This window comes from Pipra filicauda, unplaced genomic scaffold, assembly GCF_003945595.2.
Source record: "Pipra filicauda isolate LSUMZ 115617 unplaced genomic scaffold, ASM394559v2 scaffold275_size1018216_pilon, whole genome shotgun sequence".
In the NCBI taxonomy this organism is placed as follows: domain Eukaryota; kingdom Metazoa; phylum Chordata; class Aves; order Passeriformes; family Pipridae; genus Pipra; species Pipra filicauda.
Window position 1 is genome coordinate 765225 of NW_024104393.1, and position 12399 is coordinate 777623.

The 12399-nt window shown below is 43.5% G+C and overlaps 1 long non-coding RNA gene across 1 annotated transcript; it reads right to left on the bottom strand.

Moving 5' to 3' along the window:
* Positions 1 to 3925: 3925 nt before the first annotated feature.
* LOC114004162 lies at positions 3926 to 5735 on the bottom strand. Its single transcript, XR_003546478.2, has 2 exons — positions 5650 to 5735; positions 3926 to 4569 (listed from the first exon to the last, which is right to left on the bottom strand). It is a non-coding gene; the product is annotated as an uncharacterized LOC114004162 (long non-coding RNA).
* Between the last annotated feature and the right edge of the window lie 6664 nt (positions 5736 to 12399).

A 12399-nucleotide genomic window follows, 5' to 3' on the forward strand; every position in this document is an offset into this window, starting at 1 on the left:
GACAGAACAATATGGAGATACCTTCAAAGACTTTCTAATAGGAAATATACAGCATTCTCCTGTGTAGAGTATGAAAGCTGCTCCTGTAAAAAACCATGGAATATTCCGCATTTCTTTCAAGATGGTTCTGCCATGTTGGGAGTGCTTTTTAGGGTTCTGTGCTCTCTTGGGAGAAAAAGGAAGTAGAAATCCAAGATGATGCAGAAATAAGAAAAAGGGGGAAGAGAAAGCAGATGGTGAGGTGGAGAGCTTTCCTTAACTGAGTGCTGCACACTGAGGATGAGAATTCAGTTGCCTGTTGCTATTTATCGTGACCACATAAAATTCAAAGTACTTGAGTATTTAAATAGCAATAGATTCAGAGATGAGTCATGAGGCAGAGCTGATATTTTATCCCTGGACATGTTGGTGAATGGTTTTCTAGTTCAAGGATCTTATTTCCACTTTCCCTATTTTAATGGCATTGCTGTTCTCAGATTATTTTGTTGTAGAGAAAAGGGAAAAAACGAATGCTTCTGAGGCTGTCTATTATTACAGACTTAATTATTTTCTTTTAAAAACCACATTGGTACACTGTATTGCAGAGATATTCCAAGTTCTCACTCTTCAGAGATAATTAGGAGAGAGTTACCTTCTGACTCCTTCTGTAGAACACTTGGAGAGGAATTTTTGCTGCTGTTGGTGAGCAGGTCTCTGAGTCAAGTCTCATTTTGCACATCTTTTTTTTGCCAAGGGACAATGTGTCATTTGTGTGATAGTCACTGCAGGCATCCTGCACAAGGGAGGGAACATTTCGGAGTGCAGAGAAGTATATCCAGTGGTATAAACTTCAAAAAAAAAAAAAAAAAAAAAAAAAAAAAAAAAAAAAGAAAAAAATCCTGCAAAGTTCAGTTCTGCATGTGGAAGTGGATCTGATTTTCACTTCTTCAAGTTCAATTCTCTTTGTATTTCTGGGTATGGTAAGCTAGAATAGGCTGAAATTTGTACCATAAATAGGATCATTCACATGAAATGTATTTTGATACAAAACGTTCTCTCTTGCCCAGAAGACAGGCAGCCCCTCCAGCCCTGAAATCATTTGTCCTGGTGCAGTGGTGGTTTTAGAAGAGTCAAGTTTGAGAGCAGACAGATCCTTGTCCCAAGGAAAGTGTTGCTGATGTTGGAGCCAGGGACCCCGAACAGAGGCTGCTTTTGGAAGAGGCATGTGGAGGGTTGTTAATGCTGGAGAGGGAACTGACTCATCACATCATCAATTCTGCTCCTCTGCCAGCGCAGCACAAAACATCTTTTATCATCACACTCTCTCTTTCTTCTTCTTTTCTATTTTAAAGGAGTTTAAAGCTGTTCAGTCTCTTGTCTTCCCCTTCCCCAGCCTGTTGCTGTTCTCTGGATGGTGGTTACAGTTTGGGGTGATGGAGCCCCTTTGCCCTGTGCAAGAGGACTCTCCCCATCCAGGCATTCTCAAGGACTAGCCAAAAGATGGATTTCCTGGCTAAAGCTCTCACTCCTCATGCTGAGTTGCACACATACCCCTCAGATGTAAGGAAACTAAGCTTTCCCATCTGAGTCCTTTTTCTTTGCCTTAATCCCTGCTCCCTCTGTTGCAGAAAGCTCTGTTTATCTGAGAAGGGACAGCAGGAACACTCTGGCCACGTAATTGCCACGAAGGCTGCAGCGGGTCCAGCCGGTACCAGTTTGAAATGATATTTTTCGGGCCCGTGCCAACAACAGGCGGCTGCTGGGAGAGCTGAAATTGCTGCTTTTCTGCTCACATCTGCCTTTGATTTTCAATCAGAGCTGGTTGGTGAAAAGCCAACTAATCTACAGTGCTTAGGGTTTTTTTTTGTTTGTTTTTAAGGGGCTGGTTTGAGCCAACTTTAGTACCACAGAATTAGTTTTTAATAGATTTTCTTTTTTTTTTTTTTTGCCCTGAATTATAAGTATTTTGGATATAGAGTATTTGAAATGGATCTTATGGGAAAATTATTATTCACTATTATTTCTTTGTATTTCTTGTGTATGACTTAAGGAGGGCCAAGACCTTCCTATAGAAGGAGCAGACAGCACAGCAAAATGGCAAATCCAGTGGGCTCTCATGGAACCAGGGATGCAGGGAGATGGAGCCTCCACTTCATGCTCTGGAGCCAGGGAACCTGAAAAGTTTGACTTCTCTGAGAATTCAAAGAGGAATTTCCACAGTTTTCTGTGGAAACTTCTGGCATTTTGTTTGGGCTGGTGTCACATCCTCTTCCATTTGCTGCTCTTGTGGCAGATGAGGAATTGGCTTTCTATTGAAGATGCATGAAAAGTCACTGCTTAATCAGGAACTTCAAAGGAACTGGAAAAGGATCCATCTGTGATTCAACCATCTTAAGCTTTAGGGGACAAGTCTGGTACGAGAAAAAAAAAGAGGAAAAGGTCTTGGATTACAGAGTTTTCACTCTTTTATGACAGTTTTTCTGTGAATTACAGTAACAGAAAGTACTGGCCTGTAACTAGCACAGTTTATTGCTTGATGGCCTTTATTTATCCAAGGCTTCATTTGATATGTAACCCACTTTGAAAACAATTTTTAAAGTTGGGCATACAGTTACTGTTGCAAAATGCTGAATTAATAACCCTCTGAAACAGCAGTTTCCTCTTAATGTGGGGAGCACTGGCGGGGTTAGGCAGAGAGCACATTAATCACACTGACAAAGAAATAACATAAAAGGTAAAACCAACTAATAGAACACAACAGTTGCACTGTGAACCATTAAGAGTCACACTTTGGTGCTTTGTACCTGTATTTTAATGTGTGCCAGTGCAAAATCAGTGTAAAAATCCACCTTGGTCAGCCTGGGTGGGTATTACATGCTCTGCATTATTATCCTTCTATGTATATTTTCTATAGCTGGTGATTTTTTTACTAAAGGTCTAAGTTTTAGTGATGAAAATCCATGAGCCCCATCCTTTCTCTACCAACATTGATGCAATAGATTAGCTTGTTAGAGAATGGGTTTAAATAGTTGAAAAATAACAACTGTGTGTTTGTTGAGCAAAGTCCAACCTCCAGGAGCCCTTGATTTCTTCTGCTATATGGCAAAAGCTTGAAAGGCCCCTTAATAACAGATAACCCAGTGCTAAAATCCATAATTTCTTTTTGGTTTGTTGGCTTTTAGCCATGAGAGATTGTAACTGCAGGGACAGGCTCTTTTCTGCCTTATGTGGAAAGCAGAACACAGAGAATTTTAAATCTTTACACATTTCAACCTTTGTGGGACATTTTTAGGGAGCACAGAAGTGGTGGTACCTCTGTGGTGCCTAAAAACCTTGATCTTGGTATGGTTTGTGCTTATATCCAGTGTATTCACCTGCATCTCTGATCCAGGCACCAATGTAAGCTTAGTAATTTTAGGCTTTTAAGGGTTTTAATTGAAACTTCTTTCCTTCCTCCATACTTGGCCTTCAGCAAACAGGTTTCTTTTTTTTTTTTTTTTCAATTCTTTTTTAAGGAAGGAAGGAAAAGTCTTGAACTTGTGTTGGGCTGATTTTGTTTGAACAGAGCCCTGTGTGTTACCCCCCAGAACACAATGGGGCTCTGTCCAGGGAGAGTTGGCTGAGTGGGTCCTTATTCAGGGTCATTCATCACCACAGCTCGTGCAGACGTGGCAGATTTACATCAGTGAAACTGAGGAGGGAAAACAACAGGCCCATGATCTGAAGGAAGGGCTGGAGTTATTTATGAAGTGCCAGCAACATGCTGAGGACCAGATGAAGATCTGACCAGCCTGGCTCTGCAGAGGTGCTTGGTGGCAGGGTGACATGTCACCCAATGCTGCAGGGAGGGGGAAAATGTGTTTGACAACTCAGGGCTCCTCACAGGCACAGGGTAGGGTGTGTTTTGGACATCTTGGGAAGATGGGACATGTGTGGGAAGTCACTCTAATGATGCGATTTCTTTATAGACAATACAATTATTTAAAGGAAATCATGTTTGTGTTGCACCTGCTTATGTGAAGCCTCAGGAGGCTTCACCTGGTCAGGAAGCAACAGGGACAGCTTCAGATCCCACTTCGCTCATATTTGTCCAAAATAAATGCCAAAAACATCACAGGGGATGCAGAGGCGGATGGGGAATGTGCTTCTTGGAGTCAGCAATTCCTCCTGCTTGAGGGGCTCAAATCTACACCTTCCCTGGTGTCTCTGTGCCGTGTTTCAGTGAGGGACCAGCAGCAGCTCTGAAGTTGTTCCCCAGGAGCCCAAGCCCAGGCCAGGCTCAGTCCAACTCCAGGAGTATCCTCGGGATGGGCTGGGTGGGAGCAGGATGTGCAGTGTCCTCTGCTTGTTCACAAATCCTCTGCTTTTCACGGCAATACTCGCTCAGCAGCCACTTGCCAGGTCATGAGGAAGCCTTCTCCCACTCCCTGTGTCCTGGTGGTTCTTGTTAGAGGAGAAATTGCATCTCTTGGCACTGCTGGACATGAGAGCTGCTCTGGTTTCCGAGGCGTTGCTTTTCGGTGAGTGTCTCCAGCTGCTGCTCTCCCTTCACCCAGGGCACTGACTCATCTTTTTGCCATCACAATAAGTCTGTTTTCATAAACAAAATTAAGTGCACTGTGTTTATTCATTAGGGAGATTTGAAGTCTCTCAGCAACCAAGAAATATACTTCGTGTATGAACTCTCCCTCTTCCCCCTCTTCTCTTTTAACAGCTAAGGGGGAAAAAAAAGATTTGGGAAAACCCAGTGCTCTCAGTGGGTGGTTCTGTGCCTGCTGATGGGCAGCACCTCCCCTGAGGGCTATTATTTGTCAGCTGGATTTGTACATCTTGGAGGGGGATATTTAAAATTACACGGAGATGAATGGGAAAAAAATGGGACAGGTGAATGAACTGGGCTTTAAACAACACTCCAGATAAGGACAGTACAGGGGAGGGGTCCCAGGGTAGAGAGAGAAGCTTGTCTGGCACCTGGATGACTCTGTGTCAGAGGCTTTCTTACGGGTAGTTTGGGCCACTACTGGGCATGGACAGAGCCAGGCATGGCAGGTTTCCTGATGTCCCTGTGCCAGAGCCCTGGTGGCACAGCCAGTGCTCTGCTGTTCTCTCTGCTGTGTCATCTCACCCCAGCCTACCCCTCTCCTTCCCACAGCTGGACCCAGCCCCTGATCCTGAGGGGGATGAAATCCAATTTGCCTGCAGTGCTGACAGGTTTTCAGCCGGATCTGCAGCCAGGTAAGAGGCTCCTGCAGCCACACCATGCCAAGATTCCCTCTTTTTGGGTGTCACTCCTCCCTGCTGCCAAGGCTCCTGCAGTTCCTGCTGCCTGGGATTACTGAGGCATCAGTGCCATTGGTAGAGCCGGAGGGGAACAACGAGGGAAGCAGCAAAATGGGTCAGGTATAATGTCAATACACAATGGGGGCAACTCCAGCCTCTAAACCAGCAAGGTCTGGGTTTGAGCAGTGATTAATAAACCCATGTTATTACAGGGTAGAAAATATACCTTGAATTTCTGCTCATAACAACTACTCAGTGACTTCCTGCTTAGTATGCAAATGTTGTACCCATTGAAGTGGAAATAAACCTGGAATTTGCTGTCTTTGCAGCAGGATTTCAGCCATTCTTGAAGTCCCACTTTCTACCACATAACATAAATGAAGTGAATACCTTTCACTTCTGCTTTAGAGGGATCCATAAATCAGAAACAAAGGACAGATGAAAAACAGGCTGGTGTTTCTCCTAGAGCAGCAGGAATGCTGTGCCAACAGCAACAATGTCAGCGTGACCTGCGGTTTCCATGCCAGACGATTCCATGGAACTTGAGGCTGCTCACCTTCCAGGGAGCCAGCCCTCACCTGCAGCACTCAGCCTCCCTCAGGGGTCATTCCTCGGTAAGAGGTGCTGGCAGCCACCTCAAACCTCATGAATTTGGGGGACCAGGGTTGTGGGTATTGATGGGGGCTCAGACTTCTGATAACTGGGTTGTGCCTGGTTGTCATTGCAGCTGCTGTGCAAACACTGGTTAAACACAGAGCTGCTGTGAGTAATAAAAAGGCCTCATCCCTGACCATCACCCCCTGCCTGCTGTGTGGGACACGGGAGCGGAGATCAGCCCAGAAAATTCCCTGCTTTCTTTGGAGGGAACCAGGCAGCACAAGGTGAACCAAACTGCATGGAAACCTGGAAAACCAAGATTTTGGAAAAGTGCATGTGTGTGTGTTGGGGGGTAACAGCTTTGCCTGGCAGTGCCTCGGCTGTCCTTGGCTGTCAGAGTGGGGAGGGTCAGAGTGGCTGTGACACCTGCTCACAGCTCAGCCGTGACACGGTGCTGGGTGGGAGGCTGGGATGTGAGAGGGTGCAGCACGTGCTGCTGCTGCCATCAGGACCCTGCCTCCCTATCCCCAAATTCTGGCCATCCTGGGAAGGGTTTTCCATGGCCAGCCCATCTCCTGCTCCCTCTGGGGGTCTCTCAGGTGGGTCCCTGCCCCGGGGCTGCAGTGCAGGACCAGCGCTGAGCTCAGCTCCCTGCAGATGGCACTGATATCCTGTGCAGCAGCAAACCTTCCTTGCATTTTTCCCAGACTTTTTTTCTTGCTAGGGAAAACAAAAAAAGACACAACCCTTCATGCAGTATAAAGAGCACATTTTCTATAAACTTTGCTTGGCCCCAGCCTGCAGCTGAGAGGGAGTGGTGCTGTTGTGAGGCAAAGTGTTACACTGCCCATTCCCACACCAAAACCTAGAAAATCATAGAATTACTCAGGTTGGAAAAGACCTTTAAGATCAGAGTCCAACTCTTAACATAGTGCTGCCAGTGTAAGATACACGGTCACAGCTCAATTACATTTATTCCTTCCATTTATTTCTCACGGTATAAGATCTTTTTTAAAGGTAAATGAAGCCAATATGGTTTCTTGTAAGAGCCCTGTATAGAAGCCAGAATGAGTCCTGATTTATAGAACTGATCTTAAAACTGGGGAAAAGAGTAAGGAAAGAAAGGTGCTCCTGATTGAACTGGTCACTGGAGACTTAACTCAAAAGGGAAAGGTCTCTTACCCCACTTTTCCTTTAGTGAAGCCTAATATGAAAAAGCTTAGAAATTAAACATCAGCTGGGTTTTGATTTCAGGGGTCTGCTCATGCTGATATAAGCAGGCAGCTGAGAAGGCTTTCATGACACTGCTCATATTTCAATAAGGTTAAATAAAGGGTCCATGAAAAATACACTCAGACCAACTTAAACCTTCAGGTCAAGCCCAGGGGTACAAGGAGTTAAACTGCTTTTTCTTACTGCTGGTTTCTTACCAGGCACAGCCCAGCCCTTAGAGCAGTTAATAACACCTAGAAATAACTTCTTTAATGGCATGAAATCCCAGAGTTGTGCATGACTGATGCAGCTGGCTGGGAAGGGCTGCCGTGCTTTCTGCTTGGTTTCTGAGGAAAACAAGGCTGGTACGGTGAACGCTGGCTGCTCCCACAGCCCATCCCCGGCCTGAGAGTCCATTTCATCCAAACTCCCCGGGCAGAGCAGAGCTCTCATGGGCAGTTAGGCAGCTAATAGACTGCAAAAGCCCAGAAAAATACATCCTTTTACTGTTTGTGCGTATATCTGAGCAACAGATAATGTTTTTATTTTAGTGCCTGCCCTCCGAGCTCTGGGCTGCCTCTGAACTCTCCGTCTTGATTTCAGCTATAATTTCAGTGGTCTGCTGAATAAAGAGGTGCCTTTGTACTGCAGTCACCTCCAATGCCTGGCTTTGGCCCATTGGTGTGCATGCAGCTCCTGCCAGCCTCTCCCACCACCTCCTTCCCCTGGGTTTTTAGGGTAAGTGGTTCCTCACAGTCTCAGCAATTTTGCTGTGCCAGCAGTGTTGCCCTTGAGGTCAGTAGGAGCCCAAATCCTCTGCTGTGGCCTTCCCTTCCTAAATAAAACTAATTAAACCCCCTCTATAGCATGGGTTCACTGAGATGATGAGTTCACAGGAGCAGATGGTCCAACTAAGGTCCAGGGATAGGGAAGATAAGGATGGTGTGGGGTGGGAGCTCATCTTCCCTGTGAAGCTCCCTTACAGCAGCCCAGTTGAGCTTGGCCACCTGAGCAAGCCAGTGATGATGTATTTAGAAAAGAATCTGGTATGAAGCTGAAAGGCAGCTTCTTAAATTGCCTAAATTACATTTGTATTCAAAAAAAGAAAAAGAAGTTGTAAATCGCATATTTACACAACAGAGCACGCGAGCGAGAGAGGGCTCATACGAGACCCAGATGTTCATTAGAAACAGGGATTGTTCTTCCTTGCTGCTACCCTGAAAACTGGGAAAAGAGTCAGCTATGTTGAAGGGTTACAAAGGAGGGAGTTAAGTCTACAAAATCCAGGAAATTTCCCGTTAAGACGAAAAACCTGGGGTACTGTTGTAGTCTTTTAATTCCGACCCAAGACGTAAATTAAAGCCAGAGGATCGGGTCAGGTGCTCGGGTTCTCAGCCCTTAACTGTGGAATTTCCAGGTTAAGTTACTTAAACTTTCCTGTTGCTGAATAAAGCTAAAATCCTGTGTGCCATATATTTGCTCATCATAAAATGTTCTCTCCCAGCCAGTAACAGCTTCTTTGTTGGCGAGGCCTGTCTGGTTTATGAGCTTCCCAGCCTTTGTACAGGGTTCTGGGAGTTAAGAACTTCCACATGGTGCCTGTTCCGAGGCTTTTGTGAATAAGCAAAGCAAAGCGCTTGCTCCATGTCCAGCAAACGCATCAAATATGGTTTGAATTCTCTGGTTTTAAATGCAAAGGATAATATTGATTTTGTTAAGGTAAATGTCTTTAATTGCACGCTGGATAAACTCGCCTCTTACTGAGGCATAATGGGCTCTGGGCACCCTTCCAGTACAGCAGTATGAAAATGTCTCTTTTAGTGTCTCCAGTAGAGAAATGTAGGATTAGGATTTAGATGAACAACAATGAAATGGAGTACATCCCCAGTCTGAAAAAGCATCTACTGACGCAGAAGGACATTTACTCAGATAGAAATTAATTCTTTATTAAGGTAGAAAGTCTGCAGCACCTGTTATGTGGATTGTTTTGGGCTTTTTATTGGGATGGTGGGAATAGAAAATCAAAAGAGGTGAAAATAGACAAGAAGAAAAAAATGAAGAAGTTCATAAAATTGTCCCTGTTTGACTTGATCTATCTCATCTACAGAACCTGAGTGGGATCTTGATGCAAAGGGGAACTGAGGAACTCATTAAAGAAGAAATATTCTGTACTCTGACATCCTTATGCACATCCCACTTGTGAGTATTTAGGAGGATGACAAGGACATGAAGACTATCAAGTGGGTGACTCAGCCCCTTGATATTAGTTTAGCAGAGGCAATAAAGGTGTTTAAGAACAGACCAAACACTCTTGCAGCAGATGATGCCCTTTCATTTATTGCTAATCTACCATATTACAAGCAATATATAAAAATATTTTACAGATAGAAAAAAAAATCATTACATTGGAGGTTAACAACGTTGTTGTAGGAATGTGAATGACAGAACCCCCTTTTCAGTTGTGGAAGTTAGGTTTTTGAACTAGCAATTTGATTCAAAAGACATCTGTTAGGGTGATTTGAGTGACAAATGCTCACTCCTGTGTCTATTAACATATGGCTTTACCTGAACACCCAGGGCAGGGCTCCAGGGGGTGTTGGGCTTCGGGGGGGAATCACTTCAGAATTATACACACACACTCAAACACACAGATCTGCGAGTCCCAGTCAGGCCATCACTGTTCATAGTGAGCTGTCCCTCCACTCCCCGTTGGTCTCACACCACCTGTGCTTCAGGTGCTGCTCAGCACCACTAAACTGAGGGCAGCTCAATCCTGGAACAGCTGAGGATTCCAACAGCATATCTGTGGATTTCTGGGCTATTACAAACACATAAATCACTAGTCATTTTTGTGACAGTCATTGTAGAACTTTCTACTCCACTTTGCTATTTTATGGGAGTCATTGACAAGGAACTCAAACCACCATTCCCCAGATAACCACTCTTTTTGCAGCTGATATCACTTTCACAGCATCAGCACCTTCATTTGAAATTTACTGCAACGTGGGTCAGGGGCTAAGTCATATTTTTTTGCACCCCAGAAACAATAAAAATGGCTAAACAAACCTTAAACAGCCCAGAGGGGGTTAGACACTGACAGGCAGTTTAACAAATCGCTATCAGCTGCCACCCACTGCACTTATAAAGGAGCAGATATTAAAGGTACAGATGTCAATCTTATGGCAAACATACAAAAAGGTGGATTGTTCATTCCGAACTGAGATGAATAAAGAATTATAACCTTCCATGTGTGACAGCAGAGTGTTGCCTTACTCTTACAGGTAAGAAACCACTGCAATGTAAACGATGAGGAATTTGCAATTCAGCCCATCTAGACCCAACATCAGCATCTCTTCCTATTGCACAGGAATGTGGAACATAAATAACAAACACTCAGAATTGCAGATAAACTGGAACGTCAGATGACTTTAAGTGGTGCAAAAACCATGAGGATCTGAATCAGTTTAAGATTTGAAATTAAGACAGTCATTTTCTGGAGTCCCATCTGGCAGATAATTGTTCCCTATTAAGTAGCAATTTGGAAAGAAATGCAGGGGGAAAAGTCAGATTGAAATATTTAGAAACATATTTCTCAAGCATTTAAAGCTCTCTTTGAAGTCTTTGGGAAATCTATCAAATACATGTTTTTTTTTAAGACGGTAACAATTCAACAACAATTGCATAGAAAATTAAGACATTGAGAAAATGAAAATCGATCCTTTATAAATACTAACCTTAATCCAAAAAGTGTTGCATATTTGGTCAGACAAAAAGCATAGTCACTTTTTTGTAAAGATATGGACTACAAAATATACTTTAAAAACATGCTAGCTACTCTGAGAACTGGTTTAGATATGTTATCAAGCAGCAGCTTTTTATACAATAGAGAATAACATAGTGCTGGTTTGGGAAATATTCTACATTCAGAAAATGCTGTATTCCTACAAGGAGCATGGAAGTGATACATATTTACATGGATACAAATAAAGCAAGTGCAAAAACCATGACTCTTCTACATTCTTTCTACCATAAAAACACATACATGAGACACTTTCACTCCATTGTTGTTGCTCAGATCTTACATTCTGCTCATTCTCATGGAGAAAAACAAAAACAGGACTTCATATTTCATTGCAAGTATCTTCACAAGCAATTCCCCTCCTGGCAAACTCGACTTCCAACACTCATAACTGACAAAAAAAAAAAATCTTCCTGATGTCTGTCCACTCCCAGTCCACTCTCAGACTGTTTACATATCATGAATGATGATTTTTATTCTACGTATATTTGATGCAGAAGTTTATAGAAGCTCATCCTGTATTTGCAGCCAAAGCTTGGATGGAAAAATGAAAGTAAAAAAAAAAAACACACACACACACACACACAAAAAGAGATGAACTTTTGAGTTCCAACGAGCCCCATGTACTTTGCATGGTGTAACTTTGATGGAAAATGCATTAGAGTTGTTCACCCTGTAGACAAGATATTTGTAGGCCTTTGGTACAATGGCAGGAAGGCACTGTGGTGAAACATTCAGATAACTGAGGAAAGACAGAATTTCCTCATGTGCAAATATGGCTATCTTCCAGATAAAGTGAGAACAAATTACTCACAAAATGGTATTAACTCTTCCAAGGTTAAGCTCATGTTTCTACAGAAAGAGAGCAAGTTGTATTAAGTAACAAAAATATTAATACTGAAAAAACACTGCTCAGCAAGAACAGGAAATAATTTAGTACTGTATATTTTGAAGTTCCTCAGCCAAGCTATATAATTTTAATGTTTCAGTTTGCATTTTAAAAAGAGACAACAACGCATAACACTATGTCTGAGGATGCTCCTTTTCTCCAGAAATAAATACAAAGTTGGTTAAAGCTGTATTATTTAACTATTGGTTGCACATAAAAGTAGATAGGGCAGCACAGCCTGACCTCATGTAGCTGTAAATAAAACCACTAAAATGTAGTCTATAGTATGTACATGGTATGAACCCTCAGTCCTGGTTCCATGTGCTGCTCACACGGGGCTGGAGCCAGGACAGGATCGTGACCCAGCGTTGTAATGGGGTTGTGTGTGTTCATATAAAATCATATTTATACAATGTACCCAGATAGATCAGAGAATCGAGGAATGGTCTGGCTTGGAAGGGACCTTACAGCTCATCCAGTCACACCCCCTGCCATGGGCAGGGACACCTTCCACCAGCCCAGGTTGCTCCAAGCCCCGTCCAACCTGGCCTTGGACACTTCCAGGGATGGGGCAGCCACAGCTTCTCTGGGCAACCTGTGCCAGGGCCTCCCCACCCTCACTGCCAAGAATTTCTTCCTAATA